Source organism: Anopheles coluzzii, chromosome 2 (genome assembly GCF_943734685.1).
Source record: "Anopheles coluzzii chromosome 2, AcolN3, whole genome shotgun sequence".
Taxonomy (NCBI): domain Eukaryota; kingdom Metazoa; phylum Arthropoda; class Insecta; order Diptera; family Culicidae; genus Anopheles; species Anopheles coluzzii.
Window position 1 is genome coordinate 121,337,585 of NC_064670.1, and position 13,725 is coordinate 121,351,309.

Consider the following 13,725-nt stretch of genomic DNA (forward strand, 5'->3'; position numbering starts at 1 on the left):
AGGCATGTAAGAGGCTGTGTAATTTGGCATAAAACACCCATGAGTGACGGTTGGCTATGGGTGGGTGTGCACAGTACACAGCAATACAGAGCAAACAGGGCACACGAGTACGAATGCAGCTGATGTTGTTACAATTCGGGTTTTTATCGCTCAACACTCCATAAATCATGCCCTTCGCTTGGCTGCTGGGGGTTGGAGTGGGGGTGGCCGTGTTAGAAGAAAGTGCTTCCAGAGTCGTGTGCAAGTGAGTGCTGAGAGTGTGGATTGCGGAACTCGAATTTGAAAAATCTCACATCGAGTGGAAGGGTGTAATGGAAAGTGGTCTATTTTTAGATTGTATTAAAGCGGTCGTAGAATGACAACGATTAGAACCTATTTTTTCCAAAACAGATGAATGAAAGAATAGTGGCATATTGAGAGTAACTTTGAAGTACCTTTCAAAAAACCACACGATCAACTCGAATGAATGACACCGCCCGTTCCCAAGTGGTCAACGAAACCATAACACTTTCTTTAGATTCTTCTTCTTTGGTTCTGTGGTTAGGTATTGGATTGAGTTTGGAATGCTGAAACCGAGATACGTTTGTTCTTTTGGACGTTCTTTCTTTTTTGGACGTCCTGTCCAGCATCCAGTGTACCTTCGGTTGCGGCTGTCATGTTTCAATTAGGCAAATTTATTTATCACCAAGTAGTCCCCGGGAGTCAACTGTGCGAATTCCAACCGCCTCCTCTCCGTGACCGGGGAGCATTAATATATAGCTACACACATACACACAAATATGAATATCTGTTGCGCCGGAGTCCTGCGGTCGGCGTGGGGTACGTGTATGTGTGAGATTTTTGTTTATGTTTTAAAATGTTTGTCCGCCGCTGCTCTCAACATGATGCGATATTCCGTTTCTATCCCCCAAACGGGTGAGTGTTTTGGGGGGGAAGTAGGGGGAGAGCCAAAGCGGGTGGGCATATCGGCATTGGCATTAGCATAACCGAGAACAAATCGATTCCAAATGTCCGTCCAAATCGAACGAACGAATGCGCGCGCGAGAGAAGGCTGTAAAAAAACCGAAAAAAAGAACACGACCCCCTCGAGGCCCCCAATTGGCAGAAGAAAAAAAAACGCTCCACAGAATGGAAACAAAAAACCATTCCTCCACCACGGGAGAGTATCCGATGATAAACTGGTTTTAGTTAGGCATTGGTGCTTGTTTTTTTTTTTTTTATTTACAGCTCTTATTTGTTTAATAAACGCTGTCACACGCATCGCGCCTGACGACAAATCTGTAATCGGGTGTGTAATTGAGCCGTACAGTTCCTCCCTCCTCGTAGCCTTCCCTTACGCTCCTCTGGTGGCTGTCAAAATATGGCCATCACCGCCACATCGCGGAGGAGAAGTGAGTGAGTGGTCTGCTGCTGCACAAACATGTGTAACTTTTAGCAGTATCAACTAACCCCCAAAAACGTTATCCCTTCTACACCCTTTCCGGGCGGACTATCCAGCAACCAGTTGCTTGCGAGGTTTTTCCCGGGGGGGGGGGGGGGGGGGTGGGGGGGATGTGAAGAGATTGAAGGAGTGTGTGTGCGCTCATGTTTCGTCTCACTCGAAAGCCTGCCCGGATGAGTGTTCCCCTCGGCTGCGATGATAGCTTGTTAATGAGCTGTTTTATTTCTGCAAAGCAGTCGGCGTATTAAAAAGGCATCGTTAGTTTAATTGTAATAATGAACAACATTTTAAGAATCACTTGTTAATGTTGTGCATACTGAGAACATTTGGTACTTTATGTCACTTGCTGCATGTTTTCAATCCCAGGAAGTAAGCTCGTTTCTTGCCTACTCTGAAATACTGGAACAGCCCACTGGCAATGATTTTAAAACAATGAATTTAGGCAATGAAATGAATACCAGTTCCCCGAAACCAACACACACACACACACACACACACACACACACACACAGAAACACAGTCAAGCACTCACTAGTGGAACGCTTTATAAAATCAAGCACGTAACAATGATTGGAGCTCTGTTAAACAATCTCCGCACTGACAGGCCATGGATGGAAGGTCTCCCTCTTTGGGTTTGCGCATTTCATCCTGGGAATTGTAACCCACGATTTTGGGGCTTGCTCTTCTGGAAGTCCCTGAGTGTGTGTGTGTGTGCTTTGGTGCGATGGGTCGTTGGGTGTAAAAATGTGTACCAAAACCCACCACAGGGCCCACCATGCGCACCACCCAGAGAATCGATGAGCTACTCCAGTTCCATCCATTAGCTCCAGCTAGCGGGGGAAGGGAAGGGGAGGGCACCATTTAGCACCCGAGCCGAGGGTCGCGTTGCAGTTGATTATGTTTGAAAACATTAATCAAATCGACTTGATCGGGCGCGGAGTTGATGCGGGCGGCGAACAGGCTGCGGAAGTTCTGGGCGTTTTGTGTAACTGTTTGTACACGGGATGTCAACAGGCAGTCGGGGGGTGGTGGGAAGTTCCGGTTAGCGAAGGGGGGAGTCGATCAGTAATCAGCACCATGACACAGGACAGCAGTCCACGGGTAAATGGTGACTTCCCGTTCCCGCCCTCTTTCCTGTTGTCTCCATGTTCCACTTAACACCAGTCCAGTTGTGCTAATCCTTTGTTCACCGGTCGAAGGTACTCCTTAGCAGGGTCCTCCCAGGGTTAGAGGGGTTTGTTGTCTTTGCTGATGTTAGTAGGGGAGAGAGAGAGAGAGAGCGGGTGAATGTTGTGGATTGTGCTAGCGATGGCAGCGAAGCGACGATTCGAAGCTAATTAATTTATTAGGTTATTGATTGGGTCGTTGAGCGATGACTTCCCCCCGAGGGGCGGTGGGGAAATGGAGGCGGGCAAGCTCATCTCAAACAGGCACGGGAGGCAGCAATGTCTCAATTCCGTAACCTTTATCACTGCTGCCAAACTGCCTTGGGCGGGGGGTGGTTTGTAATGTCCGACGCCTGTCAGTGTGCCGGAGACAGCAATGCTTCTCGTGATCGTCTTTGTCTTCTCCAAGCTGAAGTGCATTCCAGATTGCATGCAGGAGAAGCTGTGTAGTGAAAAAAAATGGCGTTTACATTCTTCAATATCTCTGCTACGTTCTGTGTGAATCTGTGCAATGTTCAATTGGTGCACCACTGTACCTCTTCTACTATCCAACGTCCATCATTCCACTGCGCCTCGATCTGGCTGTGATATCGATACGTCTTAATCATCGTTGCACCTCGTTCGTCCCCCTCCGCAGGCAGGCGTGCATTGATGCATTGTGCATTGGAAGCTCGGAATAGCAGATTGTTTGCATAATTGATAGGCATAACTATTAAACAAACAGCCCGATTTTGACTACCATTAGACAAGGGGAGGTGTGTCGGTGTGATGACTCCCAGGGCTGGCAGTGTGAATCTATTGGAGCATTCAGCGTGCGGTAGGATGCGGAAAGACAGGATGCTTTGACAGGATGAAACGCAATCACTCACGCTGGTTGTAGTTTAGTGATATCGATGTTATTAGTGTTGCAGTTGCGGGTGGCATTTGTAGGATGTTACTCAGGTAAAAGCTTGCTCCAGAAGGCGGTGGAATCAGCAGAATGTAATTTAATTTGAGCTTACAGTAGCTTACTCTCCTATGAAGGTATGATTTGGTGTGTTGGTGGTAAGAAGCTGTTGTTATATTACTTGAAATTGTCATTACCATTTCATACATTTAAGCGAATCAATCTCGTTCACACTGTCCAATGCACACTTCACGCTTCATAGACAAGAAGGTGCACAAGATCGAGATAACTTTAACATCCCGTCCCCGACACAGTCCGGGAGTGGACACAATTAAAGCATAGCGATTGTATTAATTCCGATGGCTTGGTAAAGGTGCGTATCGGGAGGAAGGCTCTATACGCGAAGCGTTAAATAGCGAAATCGAAGGTAATTAGTATGTTTCGCAACCGTTTCTTATCACTATCAATCAGCTAGTTGGGGGCTGATTGTGTTGTTCGCCAATCCGCGACACGGATAATGTGGATGGATGGATAATTATTGTTTGTCGTTTTTTGGGTGTGACGGATTCGTGTGAGAAGAGATTCGTTGCGCTGGGAGTTTGAATATGGTTGTTGCTTGCTAAACTAATACAAATAATATGGTATAACTCTTAACGGTAAGATAAATAAGAATTATATTAAACATTTATCATTGATCAAGAAATGTGAGATTAAAGAAATATAAAACAGTACAGATAAGCTAGATATTTTGGTCCAATCCTCGCTTGAATCCATGACAGTAATGATTTATGAATTTCAAGCAATAATCTAATAAGATTACTCATTCGTGTTTGAAAGAATGAATGAAGTTCAACTGATAAGCGAAACAAGATAAGGAATGTGAAGAGCAGTGTGGACCAGGTGGCCAGCAATGGGGAGCAAACTAGCGGCCTTTTCTGACATCTGTTTCCGTAGTGTAGCGGTTATCACGTCTGCTTCACACGCAGAAGGTCCCCGGTTCGAACCCGGGCGGAAACAAGAGAGAGAGTGTTCTTTTTTCCTCTCTTCCACAAACAAAGCTATGTGACTTTTCAAGTATAAAAGCAATTTCTGTGTGTAGTAGAGTTCTAATACAACTATAATCTTTCCTTTTCTAAGTACCTCTATCTTCTACTGAAACGAAACAAACTTTTGACTTCAATGCCGCCCGGGAAGTTCAGCTTCAAGGGTGGGATTTATTTAATTACAGCCGTAATAATAAACTTGCTCGCTCTTACCCACCCTTTTGGGTTTGCAACTGCCATCCGGTTCCCCCGGAAGTAATTGTTCCACGATCATCTCCCATTTTCTGGAAGCTTGCTGGACAAGGTCCGCGGTGGGGCAGTCATTTCTTGGAGTATACTTTCGCCCTCAATGAAGATGTCCGGATATTGGGGTTTGTGTGTGTGTTCATCCGGCGCTTACCATCTCGCTAGCCCGAAGGCATTTCAAGAAGAGGTCAAGACATAGCTGGAGCGACTATTTCACGTCCTTTCCGCTAAGATGCATCCATTTGCATCTTGTACCGTATCGGTGAGCGTGCAGCAGTACAAAGGTTGATTGGCGAGGTTGCGCCGACCGGGAAGTGAGGAGAACATAAACGGGTAAAACGGGTTTTCAGCTGAACCCTGCGGAGGTGCCAGGATGGGCGCTAGGAAAGGGCTCGGGGATTGGTTTAAATTCTGGAATTCCTCGAACTTGTCCAATGGGAAGTTTATGAGCCCGGGCGAGGTTCTGGCTCATCGTTCGAGACATTGGTAGCTGTGGACGGATTCGCAAAGGCACGGGAAGTGAGGAGGTGAGTGCAAAACTATGCACAACATCGAACGCCGGGAATCAAGTGTATGTGTGTACTGCCGCTGCTGCTGCTGCTGCTGCTCGAGCGCCTAGGATCAAGAGGAACGAAGCGAATGGTTTCTTGAGTTGGTTGGTGAGATAACTTCTTCAGGGCTTCGCTGGGTGCAGCAGTACTGTCAAAAAGGGGGTAAGGTGAACGCTTTGGTTTGCCCTAAGTCCCTCCCTTTCTAACAGATCGTCTGCATACTTGATAACTTCTGATTTTGTTCCACCCGGGGTTTCGTATTTGCTCCTGTGGCGATAGAACCGCATCGTACAGCAGCGCCGCGGAATGTATACCGTTCCAGCGAGACCCCAACTGTCTGTCCGGTGTGGATGTGTCTTGTGGAATTCAGGATACACACGGTCCTGCCGTCGCCCAGTACCGTGCGACAGTGGGTATTACTGGTGCAGTACATGCGCTGACAGCCGTATCTCGTAGCTGATAAGATTTCTGTGTTTTCCCGGTAGGTCCAATCTATGAAGCTCGAGATAGGAGCGTTTGTGCGTCGACGTTCGGTGCTATCCGGGGCTATCGTTGGTCGGTGGCTAACTTTGCACTGGAAATTGCTTCAAGAATGGACTGCTGCTCTGGGAAACTATTTCGCTGCCGCTCCGAAGTGAGTGAGTGTTTGAAATCTGAGCGTACGATATATGCTGTTGGTAATTAATATCTTGCTTAGAATTTGCGATTCCAAAAGGGCGTGGGAAAGCTAAGGGAGCTTCATTTTGATCTTCACTACGATGTTGTTTCCCAAAACGATGAACAATAAGTCATTGGGGCTATCTAAATGGCATAGCGTTGATGGAAATGCTATAAACGCCTGAAAGTATGCAATACTCATACCAAAATTGATGTTTTAAATCGAAATAACTATTGCAAACACTATTTTTTGCATTGAGAGTTGTTCCTGTAACAGAAAACGAATGAACATCTTCTCCTTATCCCACAGAGCGATCCATTTTCCCCGTTAAACAAGACTCCTTACACAATTCAATAGCAATCTCGGAATCTCAACTTCTCCATCAAGCGAGCAACTCAGCGGTACTCAACGCTGCCCTAACGCGAGGAGAAAGCTGTGGCTCAATGCGAGAGAACTTTCCCTCAATCGACTCCACCACCGTACCAGGGTAGCAGGAAAGTGTGCAGGATTTGCCTGCTTTTGGAGCCACCGACACCGACACAAAGCCTTACTCTTTTGTTCGCCGAGCAAAGCAAAGCAGAAGCAGCAGAGCGTTCGAGAACGAGTTCGCATGAAAGCGGATCTGGTTGGGTGCGAGAAAAATCAATATGACAGTACCACTACCACTAGCCGCAAAAACGGGGAATGATCCGAGTGTTTTTGGGTGAAATTTTGTCACTCTTTACGCGCGGAGATCTTGTGCCTGGTGCGTGTGCAAGAAGGGAAGGGATAAATAGCAACCGTTAAAACATAGTCTGCACAACTGGCTCCACATGGGAAGGAGCCGTTATTCTTCTTCTCGTTCAAATGGGTAGAGAAAACACACATTAAAAACGGGAAGGGCATTTTACAGCAGCAGTAGCATAGGAAGTACCCTGTATACGCAATAAATCATGACGGTCTTGTTGAAGCGAAGGAGCGCAGTGCGGGGATGGTAAAATTATTGGCGAAGTGTTACAAGTTGATCGTTGGATTAGACTGTAACACCGATACGGTAACACAGCACACAAAAACACACCAACGAACGAAACCTTTTAATGCGTGCGTGTGTAAAGGAAGGCACACGTGAGGTGGTCGTTTTCGGTTTTATGTTCGTACTGTTTAATGAGATAGTATGTAAGTCTGGAGGCGATGGGAAGATAGGAGAATGGATTTGAGTAATCGAGGGCCCAAGCGGAACCAGCTGATTAAATATTAATTTTTCACCTTCCACGTGCTCCTCGTGCCGTGCCGTGATCTCGACACTTTGGGATGGGATTTGTATGTTGTGGTTTGCGTTGCGAAAGACATTACAATCGGGGAATGTGAATCGTGTTAGTTGGTGGGTCATTTGTTGTGGAAGTGGAAGAATTGTATATGAATTGAAGATAATATTAATGTTTAAACTGTTAATGGTTAGTTTTACCCTTACATAAAACCAATCATTTAGTCAACCATTAGCACAACAAAGAACATGAAATGCTACCTTCACCGTTCTATGCTTCCAACACACTCACACATTCGTTTCCAAAAGTTAATATTAGGAAGTCCTTGGGCGATGCTACGGCCACCATCATCACCACCCTGTTTCATCGATGTAAACAAATCGCATTTATTTTTAAACCATCACAACTCATTACACCACCACCAGTGGCGTAGTGCTCCAGTTTTAACTGGCTTTGCCGTTTCGATCGCGTGTGCGCTGCCGCGCAATTTTAAACCCCAACAAGAACGCCCAATTAAAGTGTCCCGAAAAATCCAAACTCACGCTCGCCTGGAAATGGGGCCTGGGGTGGGCTGGTTTGGCCCCTTTTCCCTATTTTCCAAACACGGCTGGACCGCTGCTACCGCCACTAGACTAAACACGCGCTCCATTTTATAATTAGGCTATTATTCATTTCCCCACTACTACTAAGAGAACGGTAGTTCTAAGGAGCTAAACCGGGCTGAGTTCGATTGTGTATTTTGATGCGATTCTTTGTACATTCCCAAGCGAAAGCGCAACAAAGCGGCCGGCCAATTGGCGGCAATTCTTTTGCCGCTTTGCCGCGATTGAAAGGATTTTGTTTTTGAAACTACAGACAAAAACATTCGTAAATAAAATCGGTTTGTGATACTTAATCGGTACACGTTGTTTGTCTTGGCAAGGAGTTATATGGAGACATGTTTTGAAATGTAGATATAGGTGAGGTTAGTGATTGTTTGCCCTACTTCTAGCCAGATATCGTACCAGTTACCAGTTGAACAAATGCTCGTTGCCCAACAAATGATTCTGGGTTGGATCTATTAAAAAGGGGCTTACTAGAGATGCGGCAGCTTACTGCTGCTGTAGCTCGATCGTTGTGTGTGCATGACAATGGTTCGCGCAAGAGAACTTCTGCTATTTGCTGCGTGTCTGCTGTCGGTGAGTAAAATGTGAGGCTTTAGAAGATACAATTTCTTCATAAAAAATGATCTGCTTTCCCGCCAGATGACGTTCGTTGCAGCGAAACCCGACTTTGGTGTTGATGTGATGATCCGGGGCAGTGTAGCAGTGCAAGGTACGGCCGTCATGATCGAGGAGCGGTTGAGCGAGCTGACAAAACACATGAGCTTTTCCCTCGTCTCGTCCTACGGCTTGCTGAGCGATTTACGCACCCAGATGGACCTGCTGGCGCGCAAGGTGGCCACCATTGGGACGACCTTTGCAACTGCTTTGAACCAAGCCAGTACAAGCAACAGCAACGTCACTGCTACCTTCCATCCCGTCTTGCTCTCTCTCGCGCGTCTGCAAACACTTCAGGTGGACGAATTACCTCCGATTCTGGCTGAAATCGAAAAACTCGTCAAACTATCGATCAAGCTAGAGCTGCAGGACTCATTCAAGACGCTGCAAAGCTCGGTGCAACTTATGGTCGGAGCGGTAGTGCAGCTAACCGCAGCCGTGATTGACAATCCGGTGAGCATAGATGTGTCCATCGTCAATATGGTAACTCGAGTGGCTTCGATGTTGCGAGCAAACACTGTTCCGCTAAACTACACGATCGCTTCGACGGGTGAGAATATTCGAGCGGCTGATGCATTCCTCGGAAGGCTATCCAGGTCGGTACAGACCACAACGACAACGGTTGGAAATGATTTTACAAGCTTTATGGATGATGTAGAGCAATTGCAAGACACGACGCTGCAAGCATTGGGCTGCACCAAGCAAGAGATCAGTGGTCTCGGCGCATCGGTTGAACCCTTGGTGGCAATATTATGCGACGGTTCGGGCCCGTGCGATATTCGGACTACGGTTACAAAAATTCTGCTATTGCAGTCGGATGACCAAGATGAAGTGGCCCTCACGGTGAGGGAACAGTTCAGCAAGTTAACCCCATACAAAACCATCCTAACATCGGTCGCATCTGTTACGTTCAGTCGAGCCTATGAGCTTGGCTTGTATCTTGCCGACGTGACGGCAATGAAGGGACCGTACGGCCTGTACTGTTTGAACAAGTACGCCAGCGTGGTGGAACAGCTTCTACCGCGCGTTAGGGATGGTTTAATAGTGTGCTATCGGCAGGAGCACACGCGACTACGAACGCTCCGCACCAGCCTGCTCAACATGTACGCGACGTTCGTGTACGATTTCGAGGATCTGTTCGATCAGCTACAGCTCTGCACTGCGGAGTCGGGCAATTTTTCGTTCTTAACTGCTATGAACGGTCTCTATACACAGTTGGTGGAGCAAATGAAGAAAAAACTGGAGCTAATGAAGTCGTTTCTGGTAGCTGAGACAACTAGTAGCGCCCGCCGGCTGCTGCTGTGCGGTACGGAAGCCTCCCTAGCTGTCGCGAACGATCGGGCGCAGCTATGGAGCGAAATTGGAGAGTGTCGACAGAAAGGGCCGTCTTACAATGTGCCAATGATGGAGGTTTGAGATGTTTAGAGGGAATATGATGTTTTATGATATAATATAAATAAAGTTGTTTATTATATTGAGTTTTTTCTGTTCAATGATATTTAATGCGATGACGATGGTGATCTATTGTATTGAGCCGGCTTGACTGACACATTTACTGTAGTGTGCAAAAACAAACATTTCTAATAAATCTTTAAATACTTAAAATATAGTAATAAAACTATAAAAAGCTGTATCTTAAGCGGCTTTCGTCAATCCCATCTTTTAATTGCTTACTATTGATCTTCTTTCTTTTCAATACTGTCTTGCCACTTCGAGACAACAAAACCACTTGGAAAATTGTGTATACTCTTCTTCTACAACATCTGTTGTTGGTCAAGGCCTGCGCCTGTCCCACTGCTGGGCTTAGCTGATTATATACATAGTAGGATAGCCAGTCCTATGTATGGGGGAACGGTCCATTCGGGGTTTGAACCCATGACGGGCATGTTGGCATAAGTCGAACGAGCTGACGATTACACCACCAGACCGTCCCATTATATTTATTATTTTGTTAAAAATAAGAGAAGAGCTTTAAAGAGCGAAAATGATGAGGGAATAACAGAAAATCTGGGAACTCTTCTGGGTAGATTGGATAGCCGGGAGAATTCTTACCTGTTTGTGATATGAACTCACACAAATGATCGTTCAATTTTGTAGTTAATTGAATAACAAAAAATCTAAAATGAATCAAAGAATCAATAGATAATTCATGCATTATAAAACAATTTTATTAAACCATTTTTGTCTGCACAATCAATTAAGGCATCCTCTCGAGCTCTTCAATTTTCACCAACGCACTGCTTGGCGTCCTCTATGTAGTTAGGTACCAGGTTGAGGAAAGTCAAGAAATTCACGCGCGTAAAGCATAGTCCAACCCGATTCAAACTGGCAGTCAGGGCCGATAAGAAGAAATTCGCGGCTCTGGTCAATTTAGCAGTATTACGCGCTGTCTTTAACTTGTTGTAGAATGAAGTGATCTGGAATTGAAGAAAAATAAAACCGAAACAGATGAACAGGTTGGATAGCCGTCAGATCACGAACTCGAAAGCTTACCTTTGAGAGACAGTCACACTTGGCATATTCCGCCGTGCAGGGTTTCAAGTTATTCCACATGTCCTCTACGTCGTACGACACCATCAGTGCGTACGTTTCCATTAGCTCTTCCAACTTTTGCAACCTCGGTCGCTCCGTATCGAAACATTCGTTCAACCGTATCCTTCCCAAGGGAAGCAGATCCATCACAAGGGCAGCGTACTTGCTATGACAGAACTCGGCTTTGGCGCTTGATTCGAGGAGCTGCTGGGCGAGCTGTAATGCTGGAGAGCCCACCTTTTGCGAGCTATCCGAGTAGTACACCTGGCTTACACCATTCGCGATCGATTGTCTGTTGCCTGAGCTTGCAAGTTGAATCGATTGCTTCAGATCCTTCACAAACAGTGAACGGGTGGTCGTGAACGATAGTAAATCTGATTTTAGTTTCACGAAGTTGTTCTGATCTTCTACGTCACCCTTTAACTCGGTGCTCAGTCGAGTGCCGGTAGCGTTGAACAATTGTTCCACCGTGGAAAAGCATGTCTCAACAGCAGCTTCAAGCGTTGACAGCCGTCCGTTGAACGTAGCTGTGTCCTGCTGGAACTTATCGGGCAGAGGCTGTTCGTCCTGCTTGAAGGTAGCTATGAACGTGTCCGCCGTTTGGAAGTTCACTCCAACACGCTGGAACACATACACCAGCAGTGGTAAATGTGCCTTCGTGTTTCTCAATGCATTCACGAGCGGTCGCAGCAGACCTGCTGGAACGTCACCTACAGCGGAGACACTAAGTAGAGCCTGTCGCAACATGTCCGTCGTAACTTTTACATCGGGAAGAGCGCTTTCAATAAAGTCCAGTGCGGCCCAGAACTCACTGCTCACGTACAGACCCACCTTGGAGGAAACATCCGAAACGAATGCATCGCCTTTGCTGTTGTAAAACGTGACCAGCTCCGCATACTTATCTAACACTGCATTCAGCGTGTCATTCACGTTGGAATTACTACTTGTAGCGGTTAGCAGCTCTTCCGCGACGGCTTTCAACTTTCGCGAAAACTCGTCAGCAAAGTTGACTACCAGCAATCGTTTGGATTCACTGTTGGGTATTAACCCGCTCATCATTACGTTGAGCGTATCGTCAATCGATGCAGAAAGGCGGGACACATCCATAGCGCCCTTAATGACAGCGGACGTCTGCGGGACCTTAAAGGGAGTACCAAACTCGGGATGACCGCTCACGAAGGCAAACTAAAAAGGGGGGTAAATGGGTAGAATAAGAGACAGTTATAAGCGTTGGGATGCGTGAAGATGCAGTTGTCGTACCTGTGCCAGACAAAACGCCCAACAAATGTATCTCAGCGACTCCATTTCGTGGCTCACCAGGAAAAAAAACTACGACTATGCGGGTCGGGTGCAGTATCGCTCGTACTATTTAAAGCTTTCTAAGGGTCTTATGTGTGTCTATGAACTTGCAGTTGGGTAAATATCGCCTCCAAAAAAGGGCTTTATTGTTTGTTGTAATGCTATTACCTAACAATCTGTTACAGATCTGTATTTGTTAAGCGAAGTTGCTTTGGAAGTGTGAAGCTATCGGATAGTGATTTTAAGTATTGTTTCTGTGTGCACAGATGGTTTGAGCTACTTTGGAGCTTTCCAAACTTTTGCTTTAATGTCTCTGTTCTAGAAAATCATCTGGCAATTGAAAGAGAAGAAGAAAGGGAGCTCTCCACACTTCTGAGCCATACTCTGTGGGATCCCGTGATGAAACCATTTCGCCCATCTCGGCGTCAACTTTCCAGGGGCTCACTGCTTCCAAGATGGCACGCTATGAGAAGCCTATTAGATGTTTATCTGCAGTAGCTACCTTTTTACCGCGCAACTGTCTCCATCTCACTTACGTTGCTCTCACGCTCTCTCACTCACCATCATCATCCCAAGGACATGCGTCTCAGCTCATCTCCCCATTGCCTCCTCTAATCGTCACTCACTATTTACCTAATCAATTTGAAAGTGGATACCGTTGATGCCGTCAGATATCACCCGACCAAACCTGTGCGCTGTGAGCGTGTGTTTGTGTCTATTCCGCTCGGCTTTCGGTCACGATTCGCTGCCATTTTATGAGCATATAAATCGTCCGTTGAAAGGGGGCTCAATGGCTTGCCCCAGAGGGGGGAATGAGAGGGACTACGTGAGAGTGAAAGTATCCTCTCGGTGAAGGGAAACGCGAAAAGCGGATCATCCCCGACCCGCCCGAAGGGAAAGCAACAATAAGGGTGGCGCACGTGAAAGGAAACAATAAAAGGACCTTTGCTTCTTGAGCGAAAACCCATCAACACGGTCGTGCGAATGGGCTGGGAGAGTATGGGAGGAAGACGGGTTACGCCTGTATGTGTGTCTGTGTGTGTGTGTGTGTGTGGTGCTGTTGTGGAAATTTCTCCATTTCTTCAGGGCGTTTCGCTTCCACTGATGTTGCAAATTTCGCTACACCATCGCGTGATTTGGTAGAATATAAGCAGCAGCAGCGGCGCCGAGCGGTTGTTGTGTGTTTGTATAGCAACGTAGAATCTTCGGCTGCGCTTGGAGAGGTTCATTTGTATGCAGGATTGTTTAGTGTGCCGGATTGGAGGTAGTATATGTGGGTTGATAAGTTGCTTTGATTGGCTGGTGATGGTTCTGGCATTTCGAAGAACGATACTCATACTTGATTACTACTGACCTTTTTTTTATTAAATTTCTTGCTCTTTTATCACTTCACTTCATTT

At 46.4% G+C, this 13,725-nt stretch overlaps 1 non-coding gene across 1 annotated transcript; it reads left to right on the forward strand.

Annotated features, from left to right (window-relative positions):
- The first annotated feature begins 4,437 nt into the window (after nt 1-4,437).
- Trnav-cac (transfer RNA valine (anticodon CAC)) lies at nt 4,438-4,510 on the forward strand. Its single transcript has one exon. It is a non-coding gene; the product is annotated as a tRNA-Val (tRNA).
- The last annotated feature ends 9,215 nt before the right edge of the window (nt 4,511-13,725 follow it).